The sequence below is a fragment of the Nyctibius grandis genome, chromosome 3 (assembly GCF_013368605.1).
Source record: "Nyctibius grandis isolate bNycGra1 chromosome 3, bNycGra1.pri, whole genome shotgun sequence".
NCBI classification, from domain to species: Eukaryota; Metazoa; Chordata; class Aves; order Nyctibiiformes; family Nyctibiidae; genus Nyctibius; species Nyctibius grandis.
Window position 1 is genome coordinate 71526601 of NC_090660.1, and position 19868 is coordinate 71546468.

A 19868-nucleotide genomic window follows, 5' to 3' on the forward strand; every position below is an offset into this window, starting at 1 on the left:
CCAACTCTCCAGTTTCTGTCTTTGTATATTAGAGCTGCCTTTTCTCTGTTTAGGCAGAGGAGACCTGGTGGGCAAGTGCGTCCAGAAGGAGACGTTGGGGAGCAGAAGACCACCTCCATCCCAGACTGGGCTGACCCAGGATGGGCTGCCCTGGGATGGGCTGCCAGCCACAGAGCTGTCCACTGCACGAGTTTAGAGGACTGATGGCATGATCACACCACAGCTCTCTGCACCCCTCTGTGCCATCCTTCCACCTCGAACTATTACATTTTTATGGAACAGAAGTGAAGTTGTGTAAGTATGCAAATGCACGGAGCATGGGGAACAAACAAGAGAAGCTAGAGATGTGCGCATACCTGCAAGGCTATGACCTTATTGGCATCACAGAGACGTGGTGGGAAGACTCTGATGACTGGAGCATTGGAATGGAGGGATACAGGCTTTTTAGGAAGGACAGGCAGGGGAGACAAGGAGTGGGTGTTGCGCTCTATGTCAATGACCAGTTCGAGTGCATGGAGCTCTGCCTGGGGGTGGAGGAGGAGCCAATGGAGAACTTATGGGTCAGGATTAAAGGGAGGGCAGGGACGGGAGACATTACAGTGAGCATCTGCTACAGGCCACCTGACCAGGAAGACCAAGCGGATGAGGCCATCTACAGACAGATAGGTGTAGCCTCATGTTCACAGGCCCTGGTTCTCATGGGCGACTTCAACTACCCCGATATCTGTTGGAAGGACAACACAGCTGGGCACAAGCAATCCAGGAGGTTCCCAGAATGCGTGGATGACAACTTCCTTCTCTAAGTGACAGAGGAGCCGATGAGGAGAGGAGCCATGCTGGACCTTGTTCTCACACAGAATCACAGAATCACAGAATGTTAGGGATTGGAAGGGACCTCGAAAGATCATCTAGTCCAATCCCCCTGCCGCAGCAGGATTACCTAGACCATATCACACAGGAACGCGTCCAGGCAGGTTTTGAATGTCTCCAGAGAAGGACACTCCACAACCTCTCTGGGCAGCCTGTTCCAGTGTTTGGTCACCCTCACCGTAAAGAAGTTTTTCCTCATATTTATGTGGAACCTCCTGTGTTCCAGCTTGCACCCATTGCCCCTTGTCCTGTCAAGGGATGTCACTGAGAAGAGCCTGGCTCCATCCTCATGACACTTGCCCATTACATATTTATAAACTTTAATGAGGTCCCCCCTCAGTCTCCTCTTCTCTAAGCTAAAGAGACCCAGCTCCCTCAGCCTCTCCTCATAAGGGAGATGTTCCACTCCCTTAATCATCTTCGTGGCTCTGCGCTGGACTCTCTCTAGCAGTTCCCTGTCCTTCTTGAACTGAGGGGACCAGAACTGGACACAATATGCCAGATGTGGCCTCACCAGGGCAGAGTAGAGGGGGAGAACCTCTCTTGACCTGCTAACCACACCCCTTCTAATACACCCCAGGATGCCATTGGCCTTCTTGGCCACAAGGGCACACTGCTGGCTCATGGACATCCTGTTGTCCACTAGGACCCCCAGGTCCCTTTCCCCTACGCTGGTCTCCAACAGGTCTGTCCCCAACTTGTACTGGTACATGGGGTTGTTCTTGCCCAGATGCAGGACTCTACACTTGCCCTTGTTATATTTCATTAAATTTCTCCCCGCCCAACTCTCCAGCCTGTCTAGGTCTCTCTGAATGGCTGCGCAGCCTTCCCGTGTGTCAGCCACTCCTCCCAGTTTTGTGTCATCAGCGAACTTGCTGACAGTGCACTCTATTCCCTCATCCAAGTCATTAATGAATATATTGAATAGTACTGGTCCCAGTACCGACCCTTGAGGGACTCCGCTAGACACAGGCCTCCAACTGGACTCTGTCCCATTGACCACCACTCTCTGGCTTCTTTCCTTCAGCCAGTTCACAATCCACCTCACTACCCGATCATCCAGACCACACTTCCTCAGTTTAGCTGCGAGGATGCTGTGGGAGACCGTCACCAACAAGGAGGGGCTGGTGGGGGACGTGAAACTCAAGGGCAGCCTTGGCTTCAGCGACCATGAAATGGTCGAGTTCAAGATCCATAGGGCAGCAAGGAGGGCACGCAGCCAGCTCACCACCCTGGACTTCAGGAGAGCAGACTTTGGCCTCTTCAGGGACCTGCTTGGGAGAGTCCCATCCCTTTGGGATAAAGCGCTGGAGGGAAGAGGGGCCCAAGAAAGCTGGTTAGTATTCAAGCACCACCTCCTCCAGGCTCAGGAGCAATGCATCTCAACAAAGAGGAAGGCAGGCAAAATCACCAGGAGGCCTGCATGGATGAACAAGGAGCTCCTGGATAAACTCAGGCACAAGAAGGAAGCCTACAGAGGGTGGAAGCAAGGGCAGATAGACTGGGAGGAATACAGGGAAATTGTCCGAGCAGCCAGGGAGCACGTTTGGGAAGCTAAAGCCCTGATAGAATTAAATCTGGCCAGGGATGTCATGGGCAACAAGAAATGCTTCTATAGGTATGTCAGTGATAAAAGGAAGACTAGGGAAAATGTGGGCCCTCTGCAGAAGGAAATGGGAGACTTAGTTACCCAGAATATGGAGAAGGCTGAGATACTCAACAACTTCATTGCCTCAGTCTTCACGGGCAAGTGCTCTAGCCTCACCACCTAAATCACAGAAGGCAGAGGCAGGGACTGTAAGGATGAAGAACCACCCACTGTAGGAGAAGATGAGGTTTGAGACCATCTAAGTAACCTGAAGGTGCACAAGTCCGTGGGACCTGATTAGGTGCATTTGCGGGTCCTGAGGGAACCGGCAGATGAAGCTGCCAAGATACTATCTGTCCTGGTTTCATTGGGATTTTGTTTCAGTTCGTGGCCAGCCATGGTGATCAAGGCCCTTAGCAGTTAAATTCAGGGCAGCTGACCCTGGCTGGCCCACAGGTGTATTCTATATCGTTAACATCAAGTTCACTATAAAAGAGAGGGCTTGGTAGGAAGAGGTGGGCATTCTTTTTGTTCTCCTTGTTTATCTTCCCTCTTTCTCATTGTGATTCCTGGAGCAGCTTGCCAGTGCTCTGTAGATAACTATAGTTTTGTTTGGTTTGTGTTGTCATTTATATTGGTTTCTTCATTTCATTAAATCTGTTCAACTTCAGCCTACAGATCTCCCTCCATTTCCCAATTCCCTTCCTCATTTGGGGAAAGAACATTGGGTGATAGAAAAACTGTTTATTGTTTAGCCCTGGGTGCAGGCTAAATGTGGACACTATCCATTATTTTTGAGAAGTTGTTTGAGAAGTTCCCACTGACTGCAAAAGGGGAAGCACAACTTCCATTTTTAAAAAGGGAAAAAAGAAGACCCAGTGAACTACAGGCCAGTCAGTCTCACCTCTGTGCCCAGCAAGATCATGGAGCAGAACATCCTGGAAACTATACTAAGGCACATGGAAAATATGGAGGTGATTGTTGACTGCCAACATGGCTTCACTAAGGGCAAATTGTGCCTGACAAATTTGGTGGCCTTCTACAATGGGGTTACAGCGTTGGTGGGTAAGGGAAGAGTGACTGATGTCATCTATCTGGACCTGTGCTAAGCATGTGACACTGTCCCGCACGACATCCTTGTCTCTAAATTGGAGAGACATGGACTTGATGGATGGTCCACTCAGTGGATAAGGAATTGGCTGTATGGTCGCACTCAACGAGTTGCAGTCAATGGCTCGATCTCCAAGTGGACACCAGTGACGAGTGGCTTTCCTCAGGGGTCGGTATTGGGACTGGTCCTGTTTAACATCTTTGTCGGTGACATGGACAGTGGGATTGAGTGCGCCCTCAGCAAGTTTGCCGACGACATCAAGCTGTGTGGTGCGGTTGACATGCTGGAGGGAAGTGATGCTATGCAGAGGGACCTTGACATGCTTGAGAGCTGGGCCCGTGCAAACGGCATGAAATTCAACAAGGCCAAGTGCAAGGTCCTGCACATGGGTCAGGGCAATCCCAAGAACAAATACAGGCTGGGCAGAGAATGGATTGAGAGCAGTCCTGAGGAGAAGCACTTGGGGGTGATGGTTGATGAGAAGCTCAACATGAGCCGGCAATATGTGCTTGCAGCCCAGAAGGCCAACCATATGCTGGGCTGCATCAAAAGCAGCATGGCCAGCAGGTTGAGGGAGGTGATTGTGCCCCTCTACTTCTCTCTCGTGAGACCCCACCTGGAGTACTGTGTTCAGCTCTGGGGCCCTCAACATAAGAAGGACATGGAGCTCTTGGAGCAAGTCCAGAGAAGGGCCACGAAGATGATCAGAGGGCTGGAGCCACCCTCCTATGAAGACAGGCTGAAAGAGTTGGGACTGTTCAGCCTGGAGAAGAGAAGGCTCTTGGGAGACCTTCTAGCAGCCTTCCAATACCTGAAGGGGGCCTACGGGAAAGCTGGACAGGGGTTTTTGACAAGGGCATGTAGTGATAGGATGAGGGGAAATAGTTTTAAACTGAAAGAGGGTAGATTTAGATTAGATCTTAGGAAAAAATTCTTTCCTGTGAGGGTGGTGAGACACTGGAACAGGTTGTCAAGAGTAGCTGTGGCTGCCCCCTCCCTGGAAGTGTTCAAGGCCAGATTGGATGGGGCTTTGAGCAACCTGGTCTAGAGGAAAGGTGTCCCTGCCCATGGCAGGGGAGTTGGAACTAGATGATCTTTAAGGTCCCTTCCAACCCAAACAATTCTATGATTCTAAGTCTTGGTTGTAGTTCGTTTTCCCCAGAGTGGCCCTCATGCTCAAGAAAACCGCAGCAGCCCTTTGTGAAGCATGTGCACTCAGGGCAGGCACAGGTGGCAAAACCCCACACCAGGGAGGGAGGTAATATAGATGACAACATACTCTCAACTCTCTGTATTTAATGCAAACAGGACAAAGTAAGGATTATTGAAGTATTTTTCCACTAGGATGGACAAGCCTGACTGAGCAAAAGGTGACAGCCTGGCCATTCAGAAGCAGCTCTGTGAGGTCCCCTCACCTGTCTCTGCCTCTTCTTCCCAGGCAGCCCAGGTGCTGCTCCTCCTCACTGCTGAAATCCAGAATTTACGGATTAATAACGTGCACAAGGAATGAAGAAAGAGCTACGAAATAGGTGTGAAATTATATTAATTTAAAATTGGCTAGCATGTGATCATCTGAGGAACATGTGTAAATAGCTCCTTTTCTATTCAGAAGGTTTTCTGTTTTACCCAAAACATAGTTATTTGCTTTTCTTCCTTTTTACCCTTTTAACTTCAGGAGATGGGCAACATACAAAAGTTGCACTGTACTACTTTTCACTCTAACAGCAAAGGGAGATTATTTAGTACTTACTTAATCAGCTGCTTTCTTCCCAAGACACATTGACAAGGCCTATGAAATTAAGCCATGGAGATTTCTCAGTCACGGAGAGTGGATTGTGCTGAGGGCAAATTTCTGTCCTCAGGGGTGAGCTCTGGGAGGAAGGCAGAGAGGACAGGAAAGAGGGGCATCAGAAACCACCGGGAGGTGGTGCCAAGTGGGACCAGTAGCATCTGGTCATCACTTGCACTGCAGTCCTCAGGTGGGATGGTGGCTTCTCTGTACCGCAGAGATTACAGACTATATAAAATGAAGAAAAGTGCCTGGTGCAGAAAATAAGAGGTGGGCACCAGGCTTTCTTCAGAGGAGAGGACTGTTGGCAGATGAGAACACAGCCTTGAGGTGGGTAACAGACTCTTAGGAACAGGACAGGGTCTCTGCCTGAGGGCGCTGCCAGGCCTGTCACTGTCTCCAGGGACGTGCCTGATGCTGGGACAGGGGCTGCCCTGGTGCCCCTGGCTGCTCCTGGCTGAGGTGGTGGGACAGGAAGGGCTGCCAGGCCCTGCCCTGCCACCCCAGGGAGCCCCCAGTCCTCATGGTGCCCTGCTGCACTACCATGTCCATATCCTGAAGGACCCAAGAGGGATGGGGGCAAGGCAGGGGAACGTGGTCACTGAAGCTGAGTGTGGTTATCCCCGAGGAAAAGCTTTCTAAGGAGATGGGGAAGGCTTACATGGGAAGCTCTCTAAAAAAAGTTATAAAAATACCCATGAGCCACCCTTGCCTCAGTGCTGGTATAGAACTAGGCAGTGCAGCTCAACATCCTTGTGTTTTTATAGCAGCAACAGGCTCATGTACGGCAAGGGGAGACCTCCTCTGGGAGCAAATGCTCCTGTCATGCCTGCTTGAAGATGCCCCATTGGACTTCACCCAAGTAGGGCCCATAGGAGGGAGGACGAATCATTGTTTTGACTACCCCTTTACAACCTGCCTTCAGTGACCCAGGAAGGATCAAGCACTTTCATTAAGTTCTTTCAGCTCAAGACCAGAGCTCCTGGATCCAGCAGTGAAACTTCAGACCTCCAAAAGGCCTGCCAGGGCCACAGGGGTGGCTCTGCCTTTCTTTCCCAAAGCAGAGATGACCTGACTGCAGGTACCATAGAGCCCATTTCCAGCCATGCCAGTAATCCCTTTTTCAAAAGACTGACTACATGGCTAGGCAGAACTGATTACATTTTGTAGTAACGTGCTGTGAACAATCAATAAGTAGTGCCTGCAATCCCAATATTTAATTATTTATTTGAACATTTAAGTATTTGAACAAATATTTATTCAAACTGCATTATTAGAAGGGCGAACTATTAGATACTCTGTGTACTAGAATGTCTTACTACAGCTCTGGCAAGAGGAAAACCTGTGCAAGTATGTAACAAACATGTTAAGCAGACAATTAATACCTTCCAGGCCATCTCCTACTCCTCAGAGATTATTTCCCTGAGGTACCATGTAAGACACAGGTCCTGAACAGAGCTTTGAAGAAGTGAAGCATTTGGACCACACCTACTGATTCTCCAGTATCTGAAAATCAGGAAATAAAGTGATATTTCTTTTTTAAAAAGAGATATCCTGGAGATCTGTGAGTCAGAAAAAGAGAACAGACCCATTCATCCTGCAGCCGGAGCTGAAGGACTAACAGGAGTGAGAAAGGGTGGAAACTTCTTTCTGTCAGGTGACATCTGAATGAGCACAGAGCTAGACTATTTACTATATTACAAAGGCGACTCAGTCACTTTTGGAGAAAAATGTTGCACTTCAGCCAAATCTAATCATTATACCATCAGATCAATGGGTCTTATGCACTGAAGTGGGTAGAAAGGGATAAACGTTTTTTCCAAGAAGGGCATAAACCCTTTTATCTGTAATCAATTCCTCATTTTATCATTTTATTAAAAACTTTTAAAAGTAAGAAGATCTTTCTCACTGCCCATGCATCCACGAAGAGATTCCTGTGTCCCTGTTGGAAGTGGTCAGCACCCTCTTTTGGCTCTTAGCATAAGCCTCGTCACCTGATTGCAGTGATAGGAAAGATTCTGGGTTTGTTTTGATTGATTTGTGTCCTGTCTGTTTCCCTTCTCGTCTTCTCACTAGACTACCCCCCTAATTGCATACCTAATCTGCAGGTATACAAATGAGCAAGGACAATTTTTATCTCATAAAGTTCAGAGTTGAGCATCAGTTCTGGCTTTCCCCAGGCAGGGCTGGAGGAGGTTTTCCTGAGGTTGCTCTCTTTTGCAGTCTCCAGGGCTGGTAGCGCTCTCTTAGACTGCTTCTCCATCTTGTGACTGCCTGAGACACGAGCCCTGGATGTGCGAAGCCTGCTAACCCCTCGCAAGAGCGGTCTGCCTCCAATGCCCAAATGCAGATCTCAGCTGGCAAGCAGCAGGTAATGGAGTTACTCTGTGTGGCAACCATCAGCCACAGCTGTCTCTTATCCACAGGTGGTGCCTTACTCTAAGCTACAGACACCAGTCAGCTGTGGGAGGCAGCGTTGGCAGCCCCCATCACCCACCCAAGCGGATGCTGGCAGCCACACTGCTCAGCTTGTAATGTGGCAATGGCAGAGGAGCGCCCTTGCAGACAGGGTGAGCGCGGGCAGCTGCTGATGCCTGCCTCTCCCTGATAAGACCAGTGCTTCCCTAAGCTCCTCTTTCTATTCTTCTAGTGCCTATTTTGCTGCCAGCATCAGGGGAGCACAGGGCTGCTGAGCTGAGCCAAGCAGCACACTTGCTTTCTGCCCCATCTCTGCTGGCAGAAGGGAACAGGCAGTACTGTCTCCTGGCGAGGTCCAAATGAGTGACTTCTCCTCCTCAGTCCATAGGAGAGAGCCTGCATCCCTGTCTCCTAGAAAGCGGTCTCCCAGAAGGGAAAGAGGAGCAGCAACCGCTTATACCATGCTCCAGGGGTGAGTTGCAAGTAGCAACTGAAAGACAGCTGGGAGAAATGTCCTAGGGCAACTGTGTCTCACCAGCCTCTCCCTACAGCACAGTATGGATCAGTGTGCTGGGCTAAAGATCCTCTGAAAGGAAGGGGCTCAGGGAGTGCCAAGACTCAGGTTGAGGATGACTGTTTCTAAGCTAAGAGGTTTGCCAAGGTGCAGGGTGAAAGAGTGGCTCGAGGTACAAATCCCAGACACGAGCTGCCTAAATGATGTATTGACTGTATCGGCCAAACAACATTGTATTACTGGATGCTTCACGTATTTTCTATCATGGGGCCTTGATATTAAAGAATGATGGGAGGTTACTGAACACACTGTGGATCAATGAAGCAAATTCTACTGTCTGGATCGTTCAGGAATCAGGTGAAATTACCAGAAGGATTCTTTCTGGTCTTAATATCAGGAAGTTTATTACTTTGCTGACATTGGTGTTACTAAGGCTGTAGTTAGACAAGATGGTAAACCTGTTTTAAGATGCTTATTACAAGATCAAAAACCCTGTGGCCATATGACACGAAACACTGAAACTTCAGTCTGTCAGTTCAAATTTGTTCCAAATATTTTGAATTCTTATTACAACTTCAATCTGTCTTAACAGATCAGTTTTTAGCTCATCCTGCCCACTCTAATTTTATGCCAAATACACATCATCTGTTTACTCATAGTTGGGATAAAGCCTGGCATATATCCATACCCTGTACTCTGGCTAATTCATCAGAAATATGCCCATGCCTCATTCAGATCAGATTTGTACCACAGGATGATCCAGGAGCATGCAGATCTTATGCTGTGGAAGCACAGCCCGCGTGCGCCCTGTTGACAGAAATGGTATGTGACAGAAAGAATCTAGGAAGAAGATAAAAAATATAAAACTGGAGGAAAGCTGATGAGCAAAAAAGAATGAAATCTGACTTAAAAAGAATAAAAAAGGCAAAAAAAAAAAGCACGTGAGACAAAAGATGTGAAAACCACGCACAAAACTGCATGTAATACAAATACGGTTACGCGTAGTACTAGACGTAAAGCATTGAGAATGCGGATTAAAGGTAATTCAAGACTAATTCAGAAGGTCAATGCAAGCTTCTCATCTTGATGAAGGAATTAGTGGGTGAAAATCTGTGGTCTATTTTATGAAGACCAGGCCAGATAGAGTGAACCTTTCCACTTTAATGTTGGTTGATCGTAAGTAATTGCAAGTCACCTTGGTGAAGCAGTCTGGATTGCACATATGGACTTGAATATATTTTTACTACAGCTGTACAGCTGGAAACAAACAAGAAGAATGCACTGATAAAATGGGAGGACTCTATCTGGAGGAGACGAAGAAAATCTAATTAAAATCTAATGAAAGACAATTTAAGAGACTAAGGAGATAAAAAATACCACATGATCATTAAATTAGTAATTGAAAAACTCTTGAGAGCAGATTTAGACTCGACAGATTTCTAACTCCTTTCCTTCCTCTAGCCAAATGCCCTCCTCCTATAGGTGCAACTGCTTTGTTTTGGGTGGCAACAGCTCTACCCTTGCATGTAGACGTCCATTACAGCTAAAATGTCAGCTGGAATTCATTGCTGGGAAGGAGACAATGTTTCGATTTTTTACTCTCCTTCTTCTGGTTGCTAGGGAAAGGGACAGGCATAAGGAAAGTGAGGAGAACAGGGGTATCTCATCATCTGGTCTCTTGTTGCCTAACAATGAGCTTGCCAAAATTGAAGATATTTTGGTTCTTCCTTCTTAGCAATTGGTGGGAAAGCAGCATTATTAAAAAAACTGTAAAAACATTCTCATCTATGCATAGCTAGATGCCTTTCTATATGAAAAGATTTGCAAAGTAATACCAGGTTGCTCTTTTCTAACTGGCTAATTAGCAAGAGGAGGTGTGTAATTGAGATCACAGTGTCTCTCCTATTTAGAGATAGTAATGTAACCACACATTATTGCTCTCTTCATTTACAGGACAACCGCCAGACACTTTTTCAAAGAGCATTCCTTCTTTTTCTCTCACTCTTTGAGAAATAAAAACAATTACGTAACAAAACAAAGGAAGAACACAGGTTGATCTAGAAAGGAGCTGGAGGCTTAGAGAAATTGAGCTGATATAACAGAAGTCCTATAGAATGTGACTAAAACTGGTTGAAATTCGAAATCTTGCTAATTTAGGGTAGTCTGACATAATTAAAATTTCATTCTGGTACAGAAAAATACTAGAAATGTCAAAAAGAGAGCTTTCCATCCTTGCAGGTGAAACTACCACCCATCTTCCCAGGGCTTCACTGGCTCCCTCATTTTGAGACCCCAAGATTATGCACACTGTAGGCTTTTCTCTCAAGACAAATCATCCACCAAAAATAATTTCGTTTTTTTTGTGATTAAAAAAAAAGGTGTTACTGTGCAGAAATGCAATGAATGACACAGTTTAGCATTCACGTAAACAGCAACAGGTTTCTGCTCTAATTCGAAAAGAAACGGCAATGGCAACATATTGGTTGCACCTCCACTTCTTAAAAACAGAAAAATGTCCTCATCACTCTGTCCCTCAGCTTCACGAATTTGACACTCACCGTTATGGACAGTGAAAGAAATTTTCTGCAGCTCATAACTGCAAGACACCAATTGGATCTTCCTTCTCAGCATTTACCAAATGAAAAGGGTGTAAAATGAGCTTGTTAGCCTTTTAGTGATTAAAAACAAAGTTAATTGTGATGGAACACTAACCGCAATTATGGTAATCAACTCTAAAATGAGAATGAATCCTTAATATTAGATTCAATTTTGTTAATGAGAAACTGGATTTAGGAACTGTTACTTGATTAACTAACCAAGAGATGTAAAGAAGCTGGGAAAGCCTGAGCATAATACAGCACTCAAATCCTTTTGGGAAAGGGTAAATACTACAATATCAAGTAGCACACAAAAACCAGCTGTGTTCTGCAGCCACCCACTACTAAATGCATTTGGGAAAGAAACCACACTAGTAAAGGAAAGTGTCCGATAAGGAGAAGCAAGTGGAGGTTGTATCGTGGAGCAAGGAAAGAAAAGCAACATGATACAGGTGTCAAGAGGCGTTGGAGGGAGGAGGCAGAGTTCAGATTTAAGGGTTACACGACACAGTAAATTATCCATTAATCTGCCTCTATCATGATGCTCATCTGAGGTACTGCAGGTACTGCCTTTGCATAAACCAGTAATTTTCACAAGTCTTCACAAACTTCACTTATTCCCAGACTGTGAACACAGACAACAGGGACCTCTGAAGCTGCGTGTCTGAACTCAAGCAATATTCGCTTTCCAGGTGGTGCCAAAGGCCCTGAAAGCACAGGATTTTTTTCCCCATCCCATTCTTGTCATTTCAGCACAGTGAGCACCTAGGAAGGGCAGCAGATCATTGTGCCTTGGGGAAATCCTGTGGGAAAAGTGTTTATGTCAAACAGGTATGTAAACATCTGCCCATGCAGTGTACACTTAGGCTGGGCTGTCCTATTGTTCAGGAAAGATATGTGCATTGCTCTAACATAATAAATTATTACCTTACCTTTATTATTAGGAAGTCCTTGGGGCTATACCTGGGTTCACAGTGCTCGCAGCTCAGGTTTGCATTTCCTAACAGCACCGATTACATTAAAATCAAACAGATGATCTCCATTTTGCAAGTGAGAAGCAGTAAAAACCAGTGGGACTCCCTGAAGAGTTGGAGGCAAACCAGCATGGGGACTCATGATGTTCCTCAAAGCCACTGGTGGCTCTGCTGCTGCCGGCCCCAACACCACGAAGATCTCCGATGCAGCTACAGTGACGCCGGGAAAGCGGTGCCCTGAGCCACGGGTGCACTGAGCACCCACTGGGGCCACAGGACTGACTTCGTAGCCACCCTTACTCCTGGGGACATCACTACTGCAGCCTGACTTGCTGCTGCCTTTGTTGCGAGTTCCTGTTGCTTCGTGGTGCCACATGACTCATTTAATTGCAATTTGTGACAACTTACACAGTGGCAATTTGGATTTGATTTCCAGCATTTATTTGAGAATTTTATCTGAGTAGATGTGATCTTGACAAATGGCTTAATCTACAGTTTTCTTCACATTTTTAATAGAAACCAGCCTCAATTTTCATACATACAATTTTTCTTTGCCCACACATCCCTCATTGAACAAGGGGCATAGGTCAGAAAAAAACAGGTGCCAAATTATGATGCAGAGAGAGACATACATAGGTACGAATATTCTTTGTTTACTTTTTATGCTGGGGAATAAACCCTGCCTAAAGCTTTATAGTACACAGACATCTAGTGGCTGGATAATATAGTGCAATTAAACATCTTTACAGGACACCTGTAAAAATTTTGCACAGTCTGAAGGCCAGATACCTTGGGTCCTGTTGAAAACAGATTATTTGGCTCTGCAAGTCCTTTTTTCATTCATTATAGCCCTAGTCACGGGTATTTTGAGATGCTCTGGCCTCTCGTGTTTCTAGGATTTTATTTTAAATTATGTGGAACTGGGGTGGTCAAAACATAAATGCCAAGAAATCAGGAAGGTTCAAAATGCTGCAGCACATCTGCTGAATCACAGCCTACAATTTCACACTGAGACTCATGCACCTGATAATCATTACTGGCTTCCCTGCCAAGAGCACACAGCTCTCAGGGTTTTTTGTGTTTGTTTTTGATTTATCTCTTGAGTAAACATCTCCTTATCTATGTGAATTACTACATGTTTCTAAGCCATGAATAAATCTGCTACCTTTGGTTTGCATTTTTTTTCTTCTTGCTCAGCCACACATGATTATCCAACTAAAGAGACCAAGCTTTTTCTTAATTATGATTCAAGATAATGAAATTCACTTCCAACTGACCTATAGTGCATCAAAAAAACCTGGTATCTTCACAACATGAGGTTAAACACACATTTTCCAGAATTGCTTTATACCTGCTATTTAAAATACTGCTGACATAGTGTATTATATGCAGTTGTATGTGTTTCAGTGACTTATCATAGCTTTCATCTGTTTCATGCTCACCACTGTCAGATGTTTACATCGGAGGCACTTCAGAAAGCACTGTTTGTGGTGTATGTTTGTATTAAAGCCTAAGGGATGCATGGAGTTTGTGTCTACATAAGATCAAGGTGTTTTTTACTCCATCTCAGACACAAACATCACCTTAAATAATAAGCACAAGAGTTGCTTATGTGCTTTTCTTTATGTTGCCCTGTTGTTAAGCACCTTTAACTCTTTAGCGACAGTAGCCTCTGGGATTCAGGAACACCAATGAATCAACCTTCAGGAGACAGACAAGGATACTGGCCAGGGACCATCCTTATTTCCTCTTAGACTTGGTGTCCTGCTTCACGTCAGTTTCTGTACACAGCTACCATGTCATGCTTGCCACCATAATGTCTGGGATCAAACTTATCCTTTACCCACACCAATTTATGCCTGGTCACCAACCAGATGTATTTTGGGGACAGGCCTAGTATTCATTATTGCTCCACCTATGCCTTGATTTTCATGCAAAGGAAACGTGGGAGCCAGGGAGAAAGCAGCTGTAGAGAGACATGGTGTTCTCTAAGAGGTTCCTCTGATCTGAACAAGCAGGAGCCCAGGATCACAGCCCAGGGTGCAAAGCGCGTCACACCGTAGCCTGAAGTCAAGCTAAGAGCTTAAAGCCTCTAAGTTTTCCTGAGAGCTCCAGACAACTACAGAGGAACACAAAGAGCATGTCACCCTCACAGGGAAGATCATCGACAGCAGACATCCTGCATCAATTCACCTGCCTTCTCCCAAGAGCTGTATTTCTTCTCATTCCCAGTACCATCCCAAAGTTTACCAGAAGGCTGCACAGCCAGCTTTTGCCTCATAAGGCACATAGCTGCTTTTAAGTATTATGTCATTATTTCTTGATCAACAAGTACATAACTGCTCAACACCTCTTGGAATCTTGTAATTCACATTTCAGATAAATCTTTAAAATTATGTGGAGCATCACATACATTAATACTTACCTTTAAAAATACTTCCAGTGCTGACAGCAATCTGATTCTGAAGAATTTTAGCAGCTGTACGCTTGAAGATTAAATTATTAATTCAGGGCCTTACACTTCCCTCAGAACACCTTTGTCAGTTTTTACGATTTCTTAAAAATGTTAATACAAAGGCAGGCATGCAGAAATCTAACTGGAGAGCAGCAGACACTCAATAAAACCTCTCATGGGTGCAGCGTAACTGAAGTAATACACAGAGAGCCCTTCCTGCAAATTCCTCCCTGCGGATTCCTACTGAAACCACAAAGACTAATTTAACTTTTCCCGGTACACCACGAATATGTTTTGACCAATCTGTAATTAGAATGGGTGTGTTTTGTGAATGAATTTGTTGTTATAATTAGATCTGGTTCTAAAGACAAAATACAGTTACAAGTATTTTTACCAGTGGCATTTTTTTTCTCTTTCAAAGAGAAGCCTAGAGAAAAAAAAAAAAAGAGTCTGACAAATTTTGACAAAAATTTACTAACCTCAATTCCTCAGTAGTAGTATTTATGACTAGAAGTTCACTGCACAAGGCAATGCAGGAAAGAACAGCAAACACAGGAAGGGAGCACAGGAAAGGGAAATAATGGACTTCAACTTTTCAATGGAGACATTACATCATTTGCTTTGCAATGTATCTGTATTTCACAGCCAGAATAATATCAGCCAGCTCCAAGATAAGGAACACGTTTATTTAGAGAATGAATCTAGTTCAGATTTCATCATAATGTCAATATTTGCCGTATTAATATTACAGTTCCTCTCAGTTAATACTCAGTAGTTAATAGTATGTTGTGTGCAAAGGGAACAACCTTCCGAATGAGATGTGCATATAACCTGAGAATTGCCAGATTCAGAATATGGTTCACTCTGCTTTTGGAGAGTTCCTTCATTGCTGGGTACAAGGAGATAGGAATAGGTTTTCAATTGGCAGAAAACAGTTGACTTCCACCTTGTAGGGCTTTGTTTTGGGGTGGGTTTTTTTTTCAAGATTTTAGTGCCAAACCTGACCATTAGGACAAATAATCAGACTCAAGAACTGCATGCAGTCCAGCTTCACCATCACAGGCCACTGCAGCAGACTTTATGCAGAGACTCCTCCTTGCCCCATGGCAAGATGTGGGCCAGTGCAGTCAGGCTCTGGTGACCAGCATGTTGGGGTTGGGCTCCAGCTGCAGCTACTTGAGGAGTCTTGGCTGAAGGCAGAGGGGCAGCAGCAAGTGAAGTTGCTACATGGACATTACAGAAGTGCTGGGGACATTGCAGATGGAAAGCGTGTTTTTGCCAGCACTGAAGCTGGTTGACAGGATAACGGCGTTGTACTTCATTAAATTTGGGCAGAAGGTGGAGAGGGACTCCCTTAAATATAACCCTAAGAAATACAAGTTTCTATAGGCCCAAGGAGCAATTTGTCAATTGCTACTCTGCTAAGCCCAAAATAAACAGATGACTTCATGGTGGGCTGCTTGCTCTACATTTTCTATGCATTTATTGCAACACATGCTGTCAAGGGCAGCTGTGTGTCTCTCCAAAGGAAGCACGTTTCTGCAGTACACACAGTTATGAACACATGAAGTAGTCAGCAGCATCCACTCCCCCTCACCCAGCTCACAACTGGTGTGTGGGTTTGTCCTATTGTTTCTGCCATCCCTAATATACACATAAATGATTCAGAGAATTCATAACTCATTATTCAGCAGCAGCTCTCCCCATAGTCCTTGCAGAGGTGAATTCAGCATGCCTTCTGACACTGCATTTACTATTGCCTGGTGACCGCTTTGTGATTGATGACTCACGGATCTGCTCCAAGGGAGTAACCTCCTTTGTGAACCCTCGGTTTGCATCTCCACTGTGCCCCTGCCTGGAGCTTGCCATCTGTGCCTCTGGCGTTCTTCCACTCACATAGGTCTCTGCATAAACCTGCCCTCCTCATGCTAGTAAAGTGGACCTCACTGACAGCTATGGTGACCAAAGCTACCACACTGTTGACTCTGTCCTTCAGATCTTGGTGTTTCACAGGAATCAGAAGCTATGAGCTTGACTAGCTGGCTTAGACTACTATTCCCTTATCTGTTCTGTCAGGTGTGGCCCAGCATGGCAATCCCCATGCTGTGCAGTGAGCACCAGACATGCAGAGCAGGTCCCCAGACCACCATCCTCAGCAATGTACAGAAACAAATGGAACTGACATAATTCAGAGGAGAACAAAGGCCGATCATTTTCTGCCTGAACTGAACATTTCTTTGCAAAGACTCACCAAGTAGAAAATAATCCAGATTATTCTGTTCATTGTTATAACAGTTAATTTTCCTTATTTCAAAATTGTCCTTTATTTCAGTAGGGTTCCTAGTAATGCAAATGTCATTCAGCTTTATTCAGGTAAACCATGTTAAGTGCATAGGTTTGGCACAGAAGTGCTCCTTTCTGCCCAAAAATTAATTCTGAATTTGTATAATACTCTCTGTGAACAGTGTTTTTATTAGCCTTATAGAATGCACCTCCCCTCTACAGAAAAGATGGTTACTGACAGCACAAGAGATGATATGGAATAAAATTAAATCTAACATTCAAAACAATCATGAGTATTTCTACATATTAACATTCATACCAAGCTTAAAATTAGTACTGTTTGATCACAGACTACTATTGAATGCTATGGCAAAGAAACTATATAAGCAATGATAATTACCATTTAGAAATAGTTAACAGTGTGAACTGGAAGATTTAATGTGTTTTCTTCTTTTAATGTACAGCCCCATTCCCAGAATTTCACCAGACCGTGCGGACAGGCCAACTGTCACAGCTGTCTATCAAGGCTGAATTAGATGAAGACAAACAATACAGGCTTTGTGGTTCAACTGAAGCAGCAGCCTCAAAAGTTTCCATTTCTCATCCAAGGGCACTGTGGGAGCATTGTCTTCCCCCTCTCTGAAAAGAGAATGGAACAATTATGTTACTGAAATTCTTCTGCAGTGGGTCTGAAAGACTGTTTATGTCCAGGCAGGGAGACAGGAAAAAATAAAAGCAGGGATTTCATGACAGCAGGTGGGGGCAGTTTCAGGGTATATACTTCTAGTGACATAATGGTCCTGATTCTTCTCTTTTAGGGTAAAACCAGTGCTGGAAGATTTACTAGCAATGGAGGAAATGGCAATAAAAATGCAAAGTTAAATGCAGTGGTAAAACTATTAACTTGAAACAGAATTTTACAACTGGCTTTCTGAATCAATCAGGTAATTGATTCTAATGCGCAGAGCATGGCAGTAAACTAGAAAGGAAAATATACACAGAGAATTTTTTACCCTTTACTACTTTAGTGGACCTACCAAGTGAAGTGCTGAGTATGCAGCTTTCATGGGAGTCAGGTGAGATCAGGAGAGAGAAAGTAATCACCCCATTTGTCCCTCCTAATAGCAGTAATAGTCTTATTCATTAGCAGCAGAGATAAATCAATACTTGATTTCATGCAAACACATATTCATGTGCTTCAGCATAACCTTAGGAAATCAGCTGCTCAGGTTGCCCCAGTGCTCTGGTTCAGAAGCAGCAGGTATGAGAGTGCCAAACCATTTCATACTGTTGTATTAATAATCTCATTTTTTCCTGAGGTTATTTTAGTGCTAACTATAGCTCAGTGTGTATGCACAAAAAAATCTGTAAGTTCTTGGGTGCAAATGGTCACCTGGGGCTACAGCTGCTTGCAGGAAGAGTCAATACATCTCTGGAGAGCCCACTCTTTTTCTTAAAGAGGAAGGGAGTGTAGAGGCCGTCACTTACCGGCAGTGCTGTTAAGAAGCCAGTGTCTACCCACGAGACAATCTGTGACACGATTTCCATGTACTCCCTGGTTATCATCCAATACCCCCAAAAGTCATGGTGTCTGGCAGCAGAACCATTTGATGGTCAACTTGAGGAACTTTCTACCAGCTGCCTTCTAAGGGAGGCTGTAAGCCCTTCACAGAGCAGCTGGTTTTAGCCAATTACACTGTATGTAACAGCACAGAGGACTCCCAGTTCTTCCTGGGGTTTGGTATAAAGGTGTAACATAAAAAAACATGTAATAATAACAAGTTATTTTCCATCTCTGCAAAAACTCTTGGCAAGATTTTCAGTGGGCTGCTGATACAAGGGTACAGGGACCAACCCCCTCCCTGAAGTGAACACAAAGGTTCCTCTCGCATGGACAGAAGACACTGGATCAGGGAATTAGACTGAAAAATCTGAGAAAGCAAGCTCAAAAGAAGCCAAAAACTTTGTGTTCTTAAGGTTCTGTGTATAGGCAAACTAATGCTGTGATACAGTGACACTTTCTCAATCTCAATTAGTGCTAAACTAATTAACAAAACTGTTTTATACACTGCAGTGAGTAGTATCTCTCTTTCTTGGATAATCCCAAGTGTGATGTAAGGACAACTGAGTATCTAATTACTCCTTAATTGAATGCACATTTTGCACATTTTTCACTAGTTCAAGCTTTTGGGCCAAAAATCAAAGTCAATGAAATTAAGTTGAACTGGGATTTGGGCAGCTATTGTATTAATGGATTACTTCTGGAGAGGAGCCTAATTACGAGCCAGTCTGAAGATTTCAGTTGTGTTTGTTATAGAAATACTTAATGTATTGTCTGACAAAAGACTGATTTTATATATTGGTAGTGTTGTTATTCATGTTTACCCTTTATTCTTGTTTAAGAGTAATTTTCATACCATGCTAAATTAATAGCACTGTTCCATAATATATGTGGCCAAGCAACACACTACCCAGGCTAAAGGTTTATGTAAATACGAAGATACCTGCTTCTCATACTCTTCTGAGAAGTTTTTGGAAATGTAATATTTGAGCATGGGCATGTGTATTATAATCAGAAAAATTGCCCAGATGCTTTGCTTGTTTACAGATTATATTTCTGCCTCTGAAACTTCCTTTGCTTTGGTTGAGTCCTACATATAAACAGAGTCCCACTGCTTCTGGTGGAGTCCTCTACAGATCAGACAACCACTCCCCAAAGAAAAGCTTTCAGGATCAGTGCCACAAAATGTAAATACCTGCTATTATCACAATACCTATGGTTTATAAAAAAGAAATATTAACAAATATTAATCAAAATTCAGAAATCATCCTCAGACTGTAAAAAAAATCATTATGTTTCCAAGAATATTTGTTTCTAATTCTTTCATATAATAATTTTATGTACTTAAGATTCTTCACGAAGAATAAATTTTCTTGTAGAAACTGGGATAAATGCAAGACTGTAACTTTATCTCAGAAACAAGGAGCAGTAGCAGGAGCAAAGATAGGAACCAAAGGTCCCAATGTTCCCACAGTAATAACCAGAACACATTTAAAGGAGAAGATATGAGAAAACTTCAGTGAAAAGGATTATTTTTCAAAGTCTTCCAAAAGTGTTGAGAAAGTGCAAACAAATGGACTACGGAGAAATGAAATAGGATGGCCACGATAATATACCCTTCCATCTGATAGGGAGGAAATAACCCCACTGCAGCAGCTTTAAGTCAAGATCACTAAACAAGATCAAAAACTTTCTTCTGCTACCTAAA

At 44.1% G+C, this 19868-nt stretch overlaps 1 protein-coding gene across 1 annotated transcript in view; it reads right to left on the reverse strand.

Moving 5' to 3' along the window:
• Nucleotides 1-14774: 14774 nt before the first annotated feature.
• Nucleotides 14775-19868, reverse strand: part of CA8 (carbonic anhydrase 8) — a 57286-nt gene continuing 52192 nt past the window's right edge. Inside the window, exon 9 of the mRNA XM_068396361.1 lies at nucleotides 14775-17238. The gene's annotated coding sequence lies outside the window, so the exon portion shown is untranslated. The remainder of the gene's footprint in view (nucleotides 17239-19868) is intronic.